We start from the raw sequence: 17,500 nt of genomic DNA, 5'->3' as shown, positions 1-17,500 counted from the left end.
TTTCTAGCTTTCGATTGAAAGTGAGAGATATGCAACTCTTCCTTTCACTTGAACACTTAGAGGCCATTGTAGGGTTATTAATTGGCCTAATTCCAATATTGTGTCCCAGGGAATAGGAAGGCCTGAGGAGAGAGAGAAAAGTGGGGGAAGGACCAGTTGGTAGAGCAATCAACACCAATGTCAAGGAGCCAAGACCAATGTCAAGGAGCTTTTTTCCTGTTTTTTCTTCTAGGAGTTTTACAGTATCGGATCTTATCTTTACATCTTTAATCCATTTTGAGTAACTTTTTCAATGTGATGTGACATCAGGATTCAGCTTCATGCTTTTGCATGTGGTTATGAGTTTTCCCAACACCATGTGTTAAAGAGATTATCCTTTATCCATTGAGTGTTCCTGCCTCCCTTGTCAAATGTTAGCTGACCATAAATGTGCGAGTTTATTTCTAGGCTCTTAATTCTGTTCCATTGGTCTATGTGTCTAACGTATGGCAGCATCATACTCTTGAAATTACTTTAGCTATTTAGTAGTATAATATGAAATCAGGAGGTGTGATGCCTCCAGCTTTGTTTTTTCTCATGATTGTTTTGGTGATTTGGGGTCTTTTGTGGATTCATAGAAATTTTAGGATAGTTTTATTTCTTTGTCTATGTAAAATACCATTGAAATTTTGATAGAAATTGCATGGAATCTATAGATGCCTTTGAGTAATATGTGGTTTTTAACAATATCATTTTTTTCTAATCCACAAACAGAGGATCTCCTTCCATTTATTTGTGTCTTCTTTAGTTTCTTTCTTCCAAGTCTTGTCATTTTCATTGTACAGCTCTTTCCCTTCCTTGGTTAAATTTATTCCTAAATATTTTATTGTTTTTGATGCTATTATGAATGTCGTAGTGTTTGGTTTGGTTTGGTTTGGTTTGGTTTGGTTTTGGGGGGGGGAGTGGGGGAGGGGCAAAGGGAGAGAGGATCTTAAGCAGACTCCATGCCCAGCATGAAGCCTGACAATGGGGCTCAATCTCATGACCCTGGGATCATGACCAAAATCAAGAGCTAGACACTTAACTGACTGAGCCACCCAAGCATTCCATGAATGTTGCAGTTTTAAAATTTCTTTTGCAGATGTTTTGTTGTTAGTGTGTAATTGTTAGTGCTATTGATTTCTGTATGTTTATTTTATATATGATACTTATACCTTTATATTGGAAGCTTAATGGGAGTTCTTTTGTAGGTTATAATCTTTTAATCTCTGACTGCTTTTGGAATTCTCTGTCTTTGATTCTTGACAGTTTTGTTATCATGTGTCCTAGAGAAGGGTTTTTTGCACTGAGATTAAAATAGAGTAATCTGTTAGCTTCCTGAACTTGGATGTCCCATTCTGTCCCGAGATTTGGGAAGTTGTCAGCTATTATTTCTTTAAATAAACATTCTGCCCCCTTTACCATCTCTTGTTCTGGATCCTTGATTATTCTAATATTTGTTCTTTTGATGGAATTCCATAGATCACATAGACATTCTCTTTTCTGCACTTTTTTTCTTTGCTCTCCTCTAAATGGGTTGTTTCAAAATTCCTATCCTCTAAATCACCTATTCTGTCTTCCATTTGCTCTACTCACTGCAGATGTGTTCTGTTGCATTTTTCATTTCATTCATTGAATTCTTCAGCTCCAGAATTTCTGAAGATTTTTTTCATGATTTTGTTCAGTTGTATTTCTGAGTTTTCTTGTAGCTCATTGAGTTTTTCAGAGACAGCTATTCTGAATTCCTCATCAGCTAGCTCATAAAATTTCACTACTTTGAGCTTGGTTATTGGAGAAAATTATTATCTTTCGGTGATAATATGGTTCCTTGATTTTTCATGTTCCTGGTATCTTTAACACTACTGCTTTTGCATTTGAAATAGCAAAAGTCTCTACTAGTTGCCTTAAGGTAGGGGTATTCTGTTCCTTGGTGCTGTCATTATCTGGGGTTTTCTCTGTCTTTGTATGGGAACACATCTCTCTTCTTGCTCCCTCTTGTGGCAGAATTGTTAAGTTCTAATGTCTTCTCCGGTCCTTACAACTCATCAGTCTGGCCACTAGAAACCTGTCTTTTATTTTCCAGAAGGTGGCACTATAGCTCAAATTTATGGTTTCTCCCCTGCCCACAGGCCCTGGCTGACTTGAGTCCTCTCCCTGCCACTTAGCCACTGCACTTAGGAGCTCACCCAAGAGGCCCAGTCAGTGTGTGTTTAGCACTTGGGGCATTGATGGTGACTGCAGACCAGGTAGGGAGATCCTCAGGGAGGGACTTCCAGGGGCTCATGGGAGGACTTCCTGCAGAAGTCCTGAGTGCAAACAGCAGGAACTGCATCCCTGTAATGCTCTTTGATATTCTTATCTGCCTCTTGGTCAATCTCCTCCCTGCTCCCAGTCATAGAGGTCCTGCCCCAGTACTCTAGGCTCTGCTGGAGAGAATGGGCCATCTCTCACTGCTGTCCTATTTTTGATGGAATTGGTCACCAACACCAGCTTGTTTAGCTCTGTGCCTTGTTGCAGTGGCAGGGGTCAACACTGGTAAGGTTATTCTTACCATTTCCACTGCATCCACACTCATATATATATGGTTTTCTCCAATGGCATGAGAGGACCTCCCCTTGAGAAGCTAGACTTCTGAGATGTCTCTCTCACCCATGGCTGCCCAGGTCAGTGCTCCCCAGGTCTCGTTCTGATGTTGGCTAGAGGGATTGGGTCGGTGTGCTGTTCCGCCAGCTCTAGGGCCTGAGTGGGGAGGGGGCAAAGGCCCCATAGACAGAAAAGTGGCCAGTGTGCTTAAAACCCACAAAGTGGCGAGAAGATGGGGGATCTGTGGGGCCTAATTAGGAACTCAGTCTTCATCTTAATAAATGTAGAAGCTTTTCAAACACTTTGAAAGAAAATAAACGAATTTACATTTATAAAAGATCACTCTGGATAGAATGGAGAGGAAAGGACTGGAGGAGGACATGGATGTTTGCTGAGAGTTTCTCAAGTAGCCTAAGAAAGATGTGGATGAGTGGGGCAAAGCCCCTTTCGCAGCTACAACAAACAAGACGAAGGAGTTAAAAAGAAATGTGTGATAAGGAACTTTATAAAGAAAACTTTAAAACATAGCAGAAAGACACAGAAAGGGGCTTGAACAAGTGGAAAGACACCCCTTTCTCTTGTATTAGATTATATGATATTATAAAAATGTCAGTTCTCCCTAATTAATTTATAAACTTAATGCAATCCTTATCAAAATACCAGCAGGTTTCCTTTTTTGTTATTGTTATATGAGACAAACTGATGATGAAGTTCATATGAAAAAAACAAACATCCGAGAAGAAGCAGGAGAACACTGAAAAAGAAAATCTATGAGGGGATAGTAGCACCCAGATATAAAGGCATAAACGGGTACGTCAAAGTATCCATAATTAAATTAGTCTCGCGCTGGCATGTTAGTACACAGTGAGACCAGGGAACAGAATGGAAGACCCAGAAATAGATCTAAGTACATAAGGAAGTGTATTCTATGATATGGGTAATATCTTTGGGGTATTACTGGGACAAAGCTGGACTTTAATGGTTGTGGAGCATCTGGGTACGATTTGAAAAAAAATAAAATTTGGCACATTTCTCATACCTTATACCGAGTCAACTCCAAATAGATCAGGAATTTAAACAGAAAAAAAATGAAAACATGTAAGAACTAGAAGAATAAAGAGATGTTTCTCTTTATTCTCTGTTTGGGAAAATACTTTCTATTTTTCAAACTCCAGAAGAAATAAAAGGAGACATTGATAAATTGGACTACGTGAAAGTTTAAAAAAAAAAAATACGCAATATCATAGACAATTGACAAACTGGAAGAAAATATTTGCAACATGTGACACAAAGGGCTAATATTCTTAATATATAAAGAACTCTGAAAACCAAAGAAAATGAGATTGAAAACCCAATGGTAAAATATGAAATAGACATGAGCAGAAACTCACATATATTTTTTTAAAAAAGATAAAAGTGACCCTTACGTATATGTTTTTTTAAAAGTTCAAACATGGGGCGCCTGGGTGGCTCAGTCATTAAGCATCTGCCTTCGGCTCAGGGAGTGATCCCAGAGTCCTGGCATGGAGCCCCTCATCAGACTCCTCCACTGGGAGCCTGCTTCTTCCTCTCCCACTCCCCCTGCTTGTGTTCCCTCTCTCTCTAGCTGTCTCTCTCTCTGTCAAATAAATAAAATCTTTAAAAAAATTAATTAATAAAATAAAATTTCAAACATAATTAGAGAAATACAAATTAAAATAATGTCATTTCTAAGCTATCAGATGGGTGAAAATTAAAAAGCATGACAACATACCCTCTTGGTAAGGCTGTGGGTAAACAGGGACTCTACTGGATTGTTAATGAGAATGCAAACCGGCATAGTCCTTCTGGTCGGAGATTTAACAGTTCATAACAGGACCATACATGTTCTTATCATTTATCCAACAGTTCCACTTCTGGGAATCTATTCTGAAAGATACACCTCCAACAGTAGATTTGCACAAGGTTCTTCCCTACTGCATTATTTGATTTGTAAAATATTGGAAACATCTTAACTGCTTGTACACAGGAGAGTGTTGTATGGTGCATCCACTCAGTAGAGTACTAAGAAACTGTGGAAAAAGAATGAGGAAGACCTCAGTGAAATAATACATGGTAATTTCCAAGACATATTGTTAATGTTAAAAAAAAAAAATCAGCCTGGTGCATGCAGATTGCCAGGCCTGGGCCACCAGGAAGGGCGTGGAAGCTGCTGTGCTGCACAGACAGTGTCCCACACAGAGAGAGTGGTGCAGAGAGGGGACATGTTTATTGCTATGTGTGCCATGATTTTCTCCCTTGCCTCTCCGGGTTCTCGCGCACAGCCCCCTTGCAGAAATGCTTTGATGACCTGCTGTCTTCTACCACATGAGGCCACTGTCCAGGGCACTGGTTCCTCGTCTCACTCAGGCTTATGCCAAAGATGTAAAATTTGGTGCAGTTGTGTGAGCCTTAAAGCTTCAAAGTGTAGTAGACCTTTGAGCAGATGCTGGAGCGATTACTAGTGATTATTAGTGAATGAGAAGTCCTAGAGTATGGTGTGACCATTCCAAAGTCAGTTGACTTAAAGGGTAGATGTAACAATATGTGGACTATGCTTGCTCAAGATATTGCCAGTAACACAAGTGAAAAGGCCAAAGATTCACCACCACTGCTACCGTATCAGTATACTACTTGCCAAGGAAGGCTTGGAGAAGGTGAGCAAAGGTGCTCATCCAGTGGAAATTGGAAAAGGTGTGATGTTAGCTGTAGATGCTGTAATTGCTGAATTTAAGAACCAGTCCAAAACTGTGTTGAGCCCCAAAGAGATTGCTTAGGTTGTTGTGATTTCTGTCTGCAAACAAAGAAATTGGCAATATCATGTCTGATATGGTGGAAAAGATTGAAAGGAAGAATGTAATCCCATCAAAAGTTGGGAAACCTGAATGATGAATTATAAATTATTAAATTGAAGTATGATTGTTTCTCCGTACTTTGTGTACATCAGAAATGTGAATGCCTATGTTATATTGAGTGAAAAGAAGATGTCTTGTGTCTGGTCCATTACACTTGCCCTTGAAATTGCCAATGCTCATTGTAAGTCCTTGGTCATAATTGCTGAAGATGTTAATGAACAAGCTCTAAATACACTCATTTTGAATAGGCTAAAAGCTGATCTTCAGATTAGAGCAGTCAGATCTCCAGGATTTGATGACAATAGGAAAACCTACTTTAACACATGGCTATTGGTGCTCATGGTTCAATGTTCAGAGAAAAGAGGTTGACCCCAAATCTTGATGATGCTCAGCTTTCTGACTTAGGAAAAGTTGGAGATGTCACTGTGACCAAAGATGAAACCATGTCCTGGAAAGGAAAAGATAATAGGCTCAAATTAAAAAACCTATGCAGGAAATCGCTGAGCAGTGGCATATCATAACTAGCAATTATGAAAAGGAAGCACTGAATGAATACCTTGAAAAACTTCCAGATGGAGTAGCTCTACTGGAGGTTGGTGGGTCAAGTGATGTGAAAGTGCATGGGAAGAAGGAGCTGCAGGTGCCCTCAATGCTACATGGGATGCCGTGAAGAAGGCATTGTTCTGGGAGGGGGTTGTGTTCTGCTTCCGTGCATTCCAGTCTGAGACTCGCTAATTCCAGCAATGAAGATATTTTTTAATGATACAGAAATTATTAAAAGAACACTCAAAATTCTTGCAAAGATCATCGCTAAGAATGTAGGTGTTGAAGGATCATTGATAGTTGAGATAATTATGCTAAGTTTCTCCAAAGCTGGTTGTGATGCTCTGCTTGGAGATTCTGTGAATGTGGTGGAGAAAGGAGTCATCGATCCAACTAAGATTTTAAGAACTGTTTTATTGGTAGGTGGAATGGTCAGGGAGGAATATGTTCTGCTTTCTAGAGTAGTGCTTCACCATTGCTAATAAACTCTGACAGGATGCTCAGGGCAATGTTTCTCACCAATAATTTCAGAGAAGTCAGTTAAAGTAAATGAAAAGGCTGGCTGATGTTAAGAAAGTCACTATAATCATCAGTTTCTAGTTTCAGTTGACAACATATCGTGATTTACCACTGTCATTGTCCTCATTATCCTACAGATAATTTAATTTATTTTGTATTTTTGAATACAAGGTTATTTGTACATTCACCAAAAAACAAACCAACAAAAACACACTGTGGAAGTGTCTATAGTTTGCTATTCTTTAAGTATTAAGGAAGGGGGAATGTGAAAATACACACTTACCCACTAACCTCTGCAAAAGAAATATAGAAAAACCATGAACTAATGAGATTGTTTGCCAACATAAGTTGGTTAGGAGTGGCGATTGAAGAATGTGAAAGGAGTGAAACTTCTCTTAGTTTTCTGTGTAACACAGTCTTTTAGGACATACACCAAAACACAAATAAATAAAACCAACCAGGATGTAGGGGAACCCAAAATAGGACACCAAAAAATAACAAATGTACCTAACTGTGTTATAAATGAATGACATAATCTTATGGAAGGAGGTAGAGAAGAAAAGAATTAACTTGAGTAATGCGGGAAAACAATATTTTGATTGCATACCATAAGCAGATATACACCCTACACCAGCCCTGTACTGTATTTTGTAAATTTGTTTTTAACAAGTGTATTAACCAGAGATTCTGAAGTAGTTTCTGTGCAGACTAAGATTTAGCAGACAGGTAAATGTATTATAAGAAATAAGAGACTGTGGACCCTGGGAAACAAACTGAGGGTTCAAAGGGAGAGGGGTGGGGGATTGGGACAGGCTGGTGATGGGCATTAAGGAGGGCACGTATTGCATGGAGCACTGGGTGTTATACGCAAACAACGATCATGGAACACGACATCAAAAACTAATGATGTACTGTATGGTGACTAACATAACATAATAAAAAATTTAAAAAAAAAAAAAAAAAGAAGAGCCAGCTTACAAACAAGAAAAGGGGAAAAGCTGGAAGGAGCCCTCTGTTGTTGGACTGAAATCAGAAGAGTAAGTATGGACCCACGACTTTAATATATAGACAGTCTTAGGTATAGAAAGAAATACAAACATGCATGTGTGTGTGTCCATACATGTGTTTCCTGAGAGCACTTAGAGGCGAAAACATTCCAGTAACAGTGAACACTCCTGGCGTCCAGATCTTAATTTCTGAATACCGTTCTATAATTAAAGGAAAATGACTTTTAGAAAAAGGGTGATTACAGGGTTAATACAGAGAAAATATAGGATGAGACAGCATCATCTTGTGGTGTCAGAAAGCAAGGGAGTGCTTATAGAATGACTGGGTGAGGCATGCAAGGATTTAGGAGCCAGCTTGAAGAAGCAACCGATGGCCAAATCTGGAGCGATGTGAGCAAAACAACAAATAATGGTCATAATGTAAGACAACCATCGAATACAATAAATGTCCATTAGTCCCAAGTGGTATCAATAAACAATTGAATACATAAATAAATGGGGGTGAAGAGACAGCTCTTCTTTACAATACAGTTGCAATGAATAATGGAGGAGGAAGGATGCAAATAGAAAATCACCATCAGGCAGATGACACAGTAATAATTGTTGCAGGAAAGAATTACTGATGATGCTAAAATTAATAGGTAAAATTATGATGAGAAACAGGATATTTTAATCGTCTCTGGGTATTTCTCCACAAAATACTTCTTAATTATTAAGGAAAAAATTGTAACTTTCCAGTGGAGAAACCTGGCCATCACCGTCCTTACCAAATGACTGAAGTTGACACCCCCAGTTAATAAGACTTACCAGCATCGTGCACCTCCACCGGAGAAGTGTCTGCAGTATTTCTGCCACATGTGAAGATGTCAGACCACTAAATTAGGAAACATTGCAGAAGAGAGGAGACAGGAAAAGGATAGCTTTGCAGGGTGGTTTGGATTAAGAGGTCAACATTGTAGACAGAAGTGGAAGTGAACAGTAAGAAAAATAGTAAAACAAAACTTGATAATCAACATAGAATGTAAGGGGGTGTATTCTACAGAGAGCAGAAGGAGGTTTAAAGAAAGACACCCATTGTAATGCTCTGTAATCCTATTTAGGCATGTGCTTTATAACTTTCTGAGGGTTTTAACAAACTTCCCCGAGATTTGAATTGTAAATGAAGTCTTTTTGACTAATTAGACCTTTTTATTTGGTATGTTAAGTTACTTGGGGAGCACTGTCAAACAAATAATGATAAGCCTTAGATTATGTTGCTTGGGTAAATTCTCTGTTCTAGAAATCATGTGAAATTCCTGAAGTTTTAATATGTTCTGGTATAAGGTCATCGTTTGACATTGTAATTGTTAAAGTATTATGTGTCACAGGAGAAGAAAGAAAGAAAGAAAGAAAGAAAGAAAGAAAGAAAGAAAGAAAGAAAGAAAGAAAGAAAGAAAGAAAGAAAGGAGGAAGGAAGGAAGGAAGGAAGGAAGGAAGGAAGGAAGGAAGGAAGAAAAAAAAAAGAAAAGAAAAGAAAAAAAGAAAAGAAAAGAAAAGAAAGAAAAAGAAAGTCAGGCAGATGCCCAGATTTGTGGGCTGCACAACAGGTGGGTGGGTATTCCTGGATTAACCAGACCAGGAGACCACGTTTTAGTGAGAATTATCCTCTAACTTGGAAAGACTGTCAATTTATTAATACTGTCATCCCAAACAGGTGGCATATCTTCACTGATGTTGTTTTGTTTGGTTTGGTTTGGTTTGGTATTATTTTATTTTATTATTTATCAAATGCATCCATGGGGAAGCTAGTTTTTGACTGACAAAATTTCACAGTTGGCAGACCAGCTCACCTTGGATACTTTTCTTCATGAGACCTGGGGCCAACGGGTGAAGAGTCCTGTTCTCCCTGGTTTATTCTTTGTAGTAAAAAGAAGCTCTTTTTCTACTTCATTGGCTTGCTCTTTGTAGCCTGCGTGATCTGTAGGAAGCAATGCTAGCCTCGGTTATGGACGAAGGCTCTAAAATGAGTTGTGGTCCTCACAGTATTAATATCAGAAAAATCTCTGACCCCTGAGCCTACTACCTCAGGAAGCTTTCTCTTTGAAACACGTAAAAGGAAAGTGGTACAAGATAAAAAATACTCCAGAGTCCAGAGTCTTTCATGGTTTGTCTCCCTCTCTGATTTCCCCCCCTTCAGTTTTCCCTCCCTTCCCCTATGGTTCTCCACACTATTCCTAATGTTCCACATATGAGTGAAACCATGTGATAATTGTCTTTCTATGTTTGACTTATTTCACTTAGCATAATCCCCTCCAGCTCCACCCATGTGGATGCAAATGGTAGAGTACAGAAGGGGGGGGATGGGGTAACTAGGGGATGGGCATTGAGGAAGCAAAAACTAATGATGTTAAATATGTTGGCTAACTGAACATAATAAAAACAATAATAATCTAAAAAACAACAACAACAAAAACCCAGCACAGAATTTAAAAAGAAAGAAATAAAAAATAATACTGTCCAAAAAAAAAGGCCGACTTTGAAACTTTCAATAGCTTCTAATTGCTCTTGGGATAAAGACCAAAATTCTAACCAAAAAAAAAAAAAAAAAAAAAAAAAAAAACAAAAACAAAACAAAAAACGAACAAAAAAAAAAAAACCTCCAAGAGCAACATTTTGAAATTCTGAAAAAAATCAGAAATGATTCAACTGTTTAAATCAGAAAGCATCTTATGGGTATACAAGAAGTCTTTTCTAATCACAGTTTTTACTGCTTTTATTTTCTATAATAAAAAAAGGCATAATCATGGCAAAGATACCCCATTGCAGAAGATAAAACAAATAGAGTTTTATTCCAGCTAGAATGCTTTTGCTAAAGTCTGATTCTTTAATATTTGGGTCCATGAAATAATGGGTTAAATTATGAAGAGGTCCATCTACATCTTATTTAGCAAAGTTTACATATAATTATAACGTCCTCATGTAAGATAATGAAAACTAAACTCATGATGTCAACTAATCAAAAGTTAGATTACTTTTTCTTTTATGCACACAGGAAATATTTACAGGTACCTCTCATGTGACACTACTCTAAAGCGTCTGGAGGGAGAAAATAGGACTTGGACCCATTAGATGTGGGTTTGAATTCCAGGGTAACCAGTTAGCCAGTAACAGGTCTGTGAGCCTTGACCATGGGCACAAATATAAGGCTCATTTTCCGAAAAAAAAATGGAGTAAAGGACTCACCTCACAGGATTCATGGAGAATTATTTGAAAGAGTTGCAATTCTGAGTACCGTATACTGTATACAGCGTATGTGGATTTTTTTAAAAAAGCAAATGAATTAAGTTTAGCTGATAGTGAACACATAATAGGGCTATATTTTCATTTTTCTTTACCATTGTTTTTAGGGAAGGAAAAACTAAGTAAAGTCAAAAGTACTGAAATGTCAGAATTATTTGTAATAAAATGTCTTTTTCTTGGCCACATTATTAAGCAAACATCAATTAATCTATTTATTTGAAGATCATAAATCCCAATATAGGGAATCATTGCTGAGGCAGACAGAATCATCCTAAAAGTTACACAATACATCTCATTTGTGTGACTCAAATGTATTCACCTCATTTGGTTCAAAGCTGTGTTCCAAAGATAAAATTATGAAGAGGAGGAGAAATTGTTTCTTCATGTGATATAGCATACACATGTTGTAGTTTGCCCAGAGTTTTGCTCATATTATAGAACTTAATTTATGTGGAGTTTACCTATATATTCCCATTGGGAAATAATATGACAGTGAACAAAATAACAGCCACTCTTTGAAAATAAAATACTCTTCTTTCACTGCAAGCACTATTACATGGATGGTGATAAAGGGAAGTGAAAAAAAGGTTATTTCAGAGAAGTAAACATTGGTTAAGCATTTTTCATGATTCAGACGTTATAGGCAATCTTGTTGCTACATTTTAAAGATGTGACACCTGTCCTTAGGATTTGGAACCAGGAAGGTCTGGTGAGGCAGTTTACCAAAACCTGGGATGTTGGGCAGGTTATGAAGACCTCTGTAAACGTCTGTCTCACCATCTGAAAATGGAGATACCAGGATACTTACTTTCCAGAGTTGTGAAAAATAAATGTAAAATGTTGCGAAAATAATTGTCAGGAAATAAATGTCGGTGCTTCTTTCTCTTTATCACAGCATTTTTAATTTATTATCTTTTATTTTATTACTTCTTAATTACTTATTTGCATATAGTTGACCCACAATGTTACATTAGTTCCGGGTGTACAACAGAGTGATTCCACTTTCATGTCCGTTATGCTGTGCTCACATCTGTCCCAGTGTTTGAGAAGATTCAGTTTTAAAATATGTCAGTTAGAGGTTATATATCATAACATAGATATAAATAATTGTTATCATGAGTAATTAGAAAAATGGGTTCAGTTTACTCCCACTTATCAAGAAAGCCAACCTCACTAAATAAATACATATTTTGGTCTGTGTACCTCCATGGCCAGCATCCTATAAGACATTGGAAAGCAGAATGGATTTTTCCTGCCATGATAAAAACTGGCAATCTAATTCATGTTAAACTGTGCAAAGTGGATTCTCTAGATATAAAAAGAAAAATTTTCAGATAGTGAAGATAAACTCAAGGGAAGTGAAAAGATCCGTAGCTATATTCTTATTCGTGCTTTCTCATCTCTTTAATTTACTGGTGTTTTAATCTTATTTGGAATGAGAAAGTATCATAGAAGTGGAAAAGGGATAAATAATGCAGAAGTTGCACCTACATGCATGAAAATTACAAAGTCAATTCATATTTACTTCCCAATGAAAAGATTATCCCAACACTTTAGCCAGTCCTATTTGTTGACCATAATTTTAAAAAATCACATTATTTGTACCCTTTACCATACATAATGGATCTTTTTAATATAGACTTTTTTCCTTTTATTTTCAAAGGGTTATGATTTTTTTCTTTTTTTGAAATATAGCTGACATACATGGTATATTAATATCAGATGTATAACATAGTAATTCAGCATTTTACATGTTACAAAATGCTCACCACAATGATCCATCTGCCACCATATAAAGTGTTCCAGTCTTATTGACGGTATTCTCTATGCTGTTCTCTATGTCTTACTTATTTTATAAGCAGAAGCTTGTACCTCTTAATCCCCTTCACCTCCTTCCTCCATCCCCCCACCCACCTCCCCTCTGGCAACCACCAGTTTGTCCTCTGTATTTATGAGTCTCTTTCTATGCTGTTTTGTTTGTTGTGTTTTTTAGATTCCACATATAAGTGAAATCATATGGTATTTATCTTTCTTTGTCTGACTTATTTCACTTAGCATAATACCCTCTAGCTTTATCCACAAATGACAAGATCTCATTTCTTTTTTATAGTTGAGTAATATTCCATTGTTTATGTACACCACATCTTTTTTATCCAGTCATCTATCAATGGACACAGGTTGCTTCCATATCTTGGCTATTGTAAATAATACTTCAGTGAACATACGGTGCATGTGTCTCTAAGAATTAGCATTTTTTAGGTTATTCTGGATAAATACCCAGAAGTGGAATTGCTAGATTGGAAGCTCTTTCTATTTTTAATTTTTGAGGAACCTCCGTACTATTTTCCACATTGTCTGCCTCAGTTGACATTCCCAGCAGCAGGGCACAAGGGTTCCCTTCCTCCACATCCTTGCTGACACTTGTTGTTTCTTGTCTTTTTGATACCAGCCATCCTGACAGATATGAGGGATAGCTCATTGTGGCTTTGATTTGCATTGCCTTCAAGAGTAGTGATGTTGGGCATCTTTTCATGTGTCTGTGGCCATCTGTAGGTCTTCTTTGGAAAAATCTCTATTCAGGTCTTCTGCCCATTTTTTAATCTGATTGTTTTTATGATGTTGAGTTGTATGAGTTTTTAATATATTTAGGATATTAACCCCTTACCAGATATATCATTTGCAAATATCTTTTCCCATTCAGTAGGTTCCTTTTCATTTTGTTGATGGTTCCTTCACTGTACAAAAGCTTTTTAGTTTGATATAGTCACAATTGTTCGTTTATTTTTGTTACTCTTGCCTAAAGAGACAGATTTAAGAAAATATTGCAAAGACCAATGTCCAAGAGTTTATTGCCTATATTTTCTTTTAGGTGAGTTTTCTTTTTCTTTTCTTTTTTATCATAGAGGAAGCTTTGAGTGAGTTATCTATAAATAAATCATTGTAGTCCAGATTTAAAAGTATGTTTGGCCTCAGGCCATTCCTCATAACTAGGGAGTGCTCATAAAATGTGAACATAGTGTAATAAAAAGGAAATAAAAATATTTTTTTAAAAAAAGAGCACTGGAGAAATGACTTCATAAAGAGAAATCATACATTAAATTTAAAAATATTTTAGAAAGGTAAATATTACTGTCTTTTTCAATATATGATGAGCTGTTGAGTTTCATGATGGAGATGTAAAAAGAAGTATTTATCTTTAGAAATCTAAGTAAAGCTCTTGTAAGTAATAGGTTGCTATTGCAATATAACATAGAAAAATATTCTGAACACATTTAATTGTGTGCATATAGACACACACTCAAAGGAAATTTACAAAATGAGATCATTTGTTAAGATGATAGGGCTATGGGATCTTCTTCAAATTTTTCTCTAATGCTTTTAAAAATAAAATTCATGCTTAGTTTACAAAAATGCCATCACATATTATACATTCCAATTTTACCTGCAAGTGTTCATTCTTCCCTGCATGATCTGTGGGGGATAGAATCTTTCAATAAATTTTCAACAACCTGCTTCTCTGCCTCATACAAGAAGCTTTTTAATTTAAGGTTGTTGTTAAATTACTCAGGGAAAATAGTTCAGGAATTATTAATTAATTTATGCTAATTAAAAGCATAAAATATTTTAAAGATGCACAAACAGAACCAGAATAAAATTAAAAGTAGCTTGAGGCCATTGAAGTAACAAAAGGACAACTTAAAAATTACTAGAACTGACCCAGAGGACGGATAGTGAGTAAGCTACAAGAAAGAATTATGTGGGCGCTGGCAGGCTTTGCACCGAGCCTCATACTTCTCTGCACACAGCCGTGCTAAGCTCATTTTGTTTGTTACCATCACAGTATAGAAACCACTAACCTCAGAAAGTCCTGGGGACAAACACCACAAGATTTAGGAGTTATAAAATATTATTCGAACTTCTTATAGGTGAGAATTGTAGAAATTATGTCTCAACTTCGAAAGTTAAATTTACAGAAACATTCTTATTTAGGGGCGACATTTGATAAAAACTAAAATTAATTTTTATTGTTATTTTTGGGGGTGAATAAGTCTCTTAAGTGTTTTTATTTTACTTTTTTTTACTTTTTATTTGAGTATAGTTGACACACAATGTTACATTAGTTTCAGGTGTACAACGTAGTGTTTCAGAATCTCTGTATGTTATGCTGTGCTGACCCAAGCGTAGCGCCCATCTGTCTCCATGCAACGCTACTACCACACCACTGACTGTACTCCCTCTATTGTATCTTTTATTCCCACAACTTACTCATTGCATTACCGGAAGCCTGTACCTGCCACAACCCTAAGCAAGTTTTAGGTTTTAAGTTGAAACAGACCCAGATCTCTGTGTGTGTGTGTGTGTGTGTGTGTGTGTGTGTGTGTGTGGCGGGGGGGGGTATTCTGACACGTTCAACAGGTGTCTTTGAGAGCCTTCTATTAGTGTGTGTGTGTGTGTGTGTGTGTGTGTGTGTGTGTGTGGTGGGGGGGGGTATTCTGACACATTCAACAGGTGTCTTTGAGAGCCTTCTATTAGTAGAGTCCAGATCAGGTTCCCTACTGGACACAAAGGGTTAACAGTCAAACCTACTGCTTTTTTGCTTTCTCATGTAATGGATTCACCATCAACCAAGGAGAACTTACTGAAATCAAGGGCAGACTTGATGACAATCACAATCACAATCGATTGCTGTACTGTTCTTATTTTTTAAAAATCTGATATACAGATACTGTATTTCACAGAGAATTTTTAAAGAGTGCTCTGTCAAACAAGTCTCATCTTTGGATTGAGGCTGAAAGAAATATGGCAGTTACATATTACGTGTTAACTAAGTCTTACCTTGGCACCCTTCAGGGCTGCCAGCCATGGCAATGGTTATAATTAAATGGTGCTATAACTTACCATACCATTAGATCAGTTAGTTACACTCACTTTAGGCATGTTGTTGAGGATATTTCTTTTATTTATTTATTCATTTTAAGATTTTATTTATTTATTTGTCAGAGAGAGAGCACGCACACAAGCAGGGGGAGCAGCAGGCAGAGGGAGAAGCAGGCTGGCTCCCCATTGAGCAAGAAGCCTGATGAGGGACTCCATCCCAGGACCCGGGGATCATGACCTGAGCTAAAGGCAGACGTTTAACCGGCTGAGCCTCCCAGGCGTCCCCAGTATATTTCTTTTATATCACTGCCTTCTTTTATATCACTGCCGTCCAATGTTTGCATCATCTTTTTTAAGAACTTAACATTAGGGAAAGCTTTCCTTCCACCCATGAAATGGTACGTTCTGTCCCACTGGAAGTAAGAATATGTAACTGTCCATGTTCCCTTTTTGTTTTGATGGCCAACGAGCCTACAGATAGATGTTTTACTTGCAGTAATAGCGGATTAGTATGAGAAATCCAATCAGGAAGAGATCATTCACGTCAAGATGAAAGAATCAAGGAGAGCCTTGATACTGGACTTGAGCCAGGCCTTAGAACATGGAACATATTTGGACATTAGACAGGCACAAAGGATTCAGTATAATCCCATTCTAGTTAGAAGAGGTCAAGCTGTAGTAATAAAAACACTCAAATATTCAAGGATCTAAGGATCGATAAAAGAGAAGCCGTAACTCCACAGTGGGGGACAGGCTTTCCTCAACTTGGTTTTTGGGGATGCAGGATCCTTTCATCTTGTGGTAGCACCTTGTAAAGCATCCTGGTCATCTGCCCTTAGCTGGCAGGGAAAAAGCGCAAAGTACACCTGAAGGGTGCGGTCAAGCCTGCAAGTGACTCACATCATTTCAAGGTCTTGCTCACTCAGTCACTAGTAACCAAGTGAGGCCCAGAAGCGTAGCACACCTCAGTTCCAGGAGGAAGAGGAGGATAGGTGTTAGTGACTGTGCCATAGATATTAAAAATAAGGAATTCAACTTAAAACACAAGTGATCTTGCACATAGTAAAAAGCAGCATTTTTCTATTAGACAGTAACTGAAATTTCTTGTAAATTTCTTATCCATTACAATGATCTCTTTTTCCTTTTATGCAAGAACTTCAGCTTTGTATTCTCAAGGGCTCAGTCAGTTGAGTGTCTGACTCTTGGTTTAGGCTTGGGTCATGATTTCTGGGTTGTGAGATTGAGCCCCACATTGGGCTCTACGCTTAGCAGGGAGTCTGCTTGAGATTCTCTCTCCCTCTGCCCCTCCCCCCACTTGTGCACAGTCTCTCCCTCTCCTCCCCCCCCAAAATAAATAAATAAATGTATATTTCAGTGAGGGCATAGAAGAAAGACAATGAAAATACTCCTACATATGTAATAGAGTAAAATAATGTACTTACTTACACAGTGCTTTGGTGGGGTGTATCCTTTAAGTGACTTTCAGAAGTTGTAATTATAGCTAGATTCTCAACTTCCCTAATTTCAATAATTTTAAATGATCATACAGTGGTTAAAACAGGATGGAAAATTTAGGGGTGCCTGGCTCAGTCAGTTAAGTGTTGGACTCGTGATTTCAGCTCAGGTCATGATCTCACGGTTGTGAGATAGAGCCCTGTGTTGGGCTCTGCCCTAGGCAGGGAGCCTACCTGCAATTCTCCCTGCCCCTGCCCCTGCCCCACTGCCACCCTGCCACCATCACTTGTGCTCTATCTCTCTCTCAAAAACAAAACACCCAGAATGGAAAATTTAGTTTCCTCA

The 17,500-nt window shown here is 37.6% G+C and overlaps 1 protein-coding gene and 1 pseudogene across 3 annotated transcripts in view; both read left to right on the top strand.

Annotated features, from left to right (window-relative positions):
• The window catches only part of GRIA4 (glutamate ionotropic receptor AMPA type subunit 4), a 361,556-nt gene that overhangs the window by 93,691 nt on the left and 250,365 nt on the right, over positions 1 to 17,500 (top strand). The gene's annotated exons all lie outside the window — the stretch shown is intronic.
• LOC123792446 (60 kDa heat shock protein, mitochondrial pseudogene) lies at positions 4,918 to 6,499 on the top strand (annotated as a pseudogene).

The sequence above is a fragment of the Ursus americanus genome, chromosome 16, assembly GCF_024610735.1.
Source record: "Ursus americanus isolate L20-20 chromosome 16, mUrsAme1.1.p, whole genome shotgun sequence".
NCBI classification, from domain to species: Eukaryota; Metazoa; Chordata; class Mammalia; order Carnivora; family Ursidae; genus Ursus; species Ursus americanus.
The sequence above is the reverse complement of the archived record's forward strand: the minus strand, read 5'-3'. Positions and strand labels throughout refer to the sequence as shown.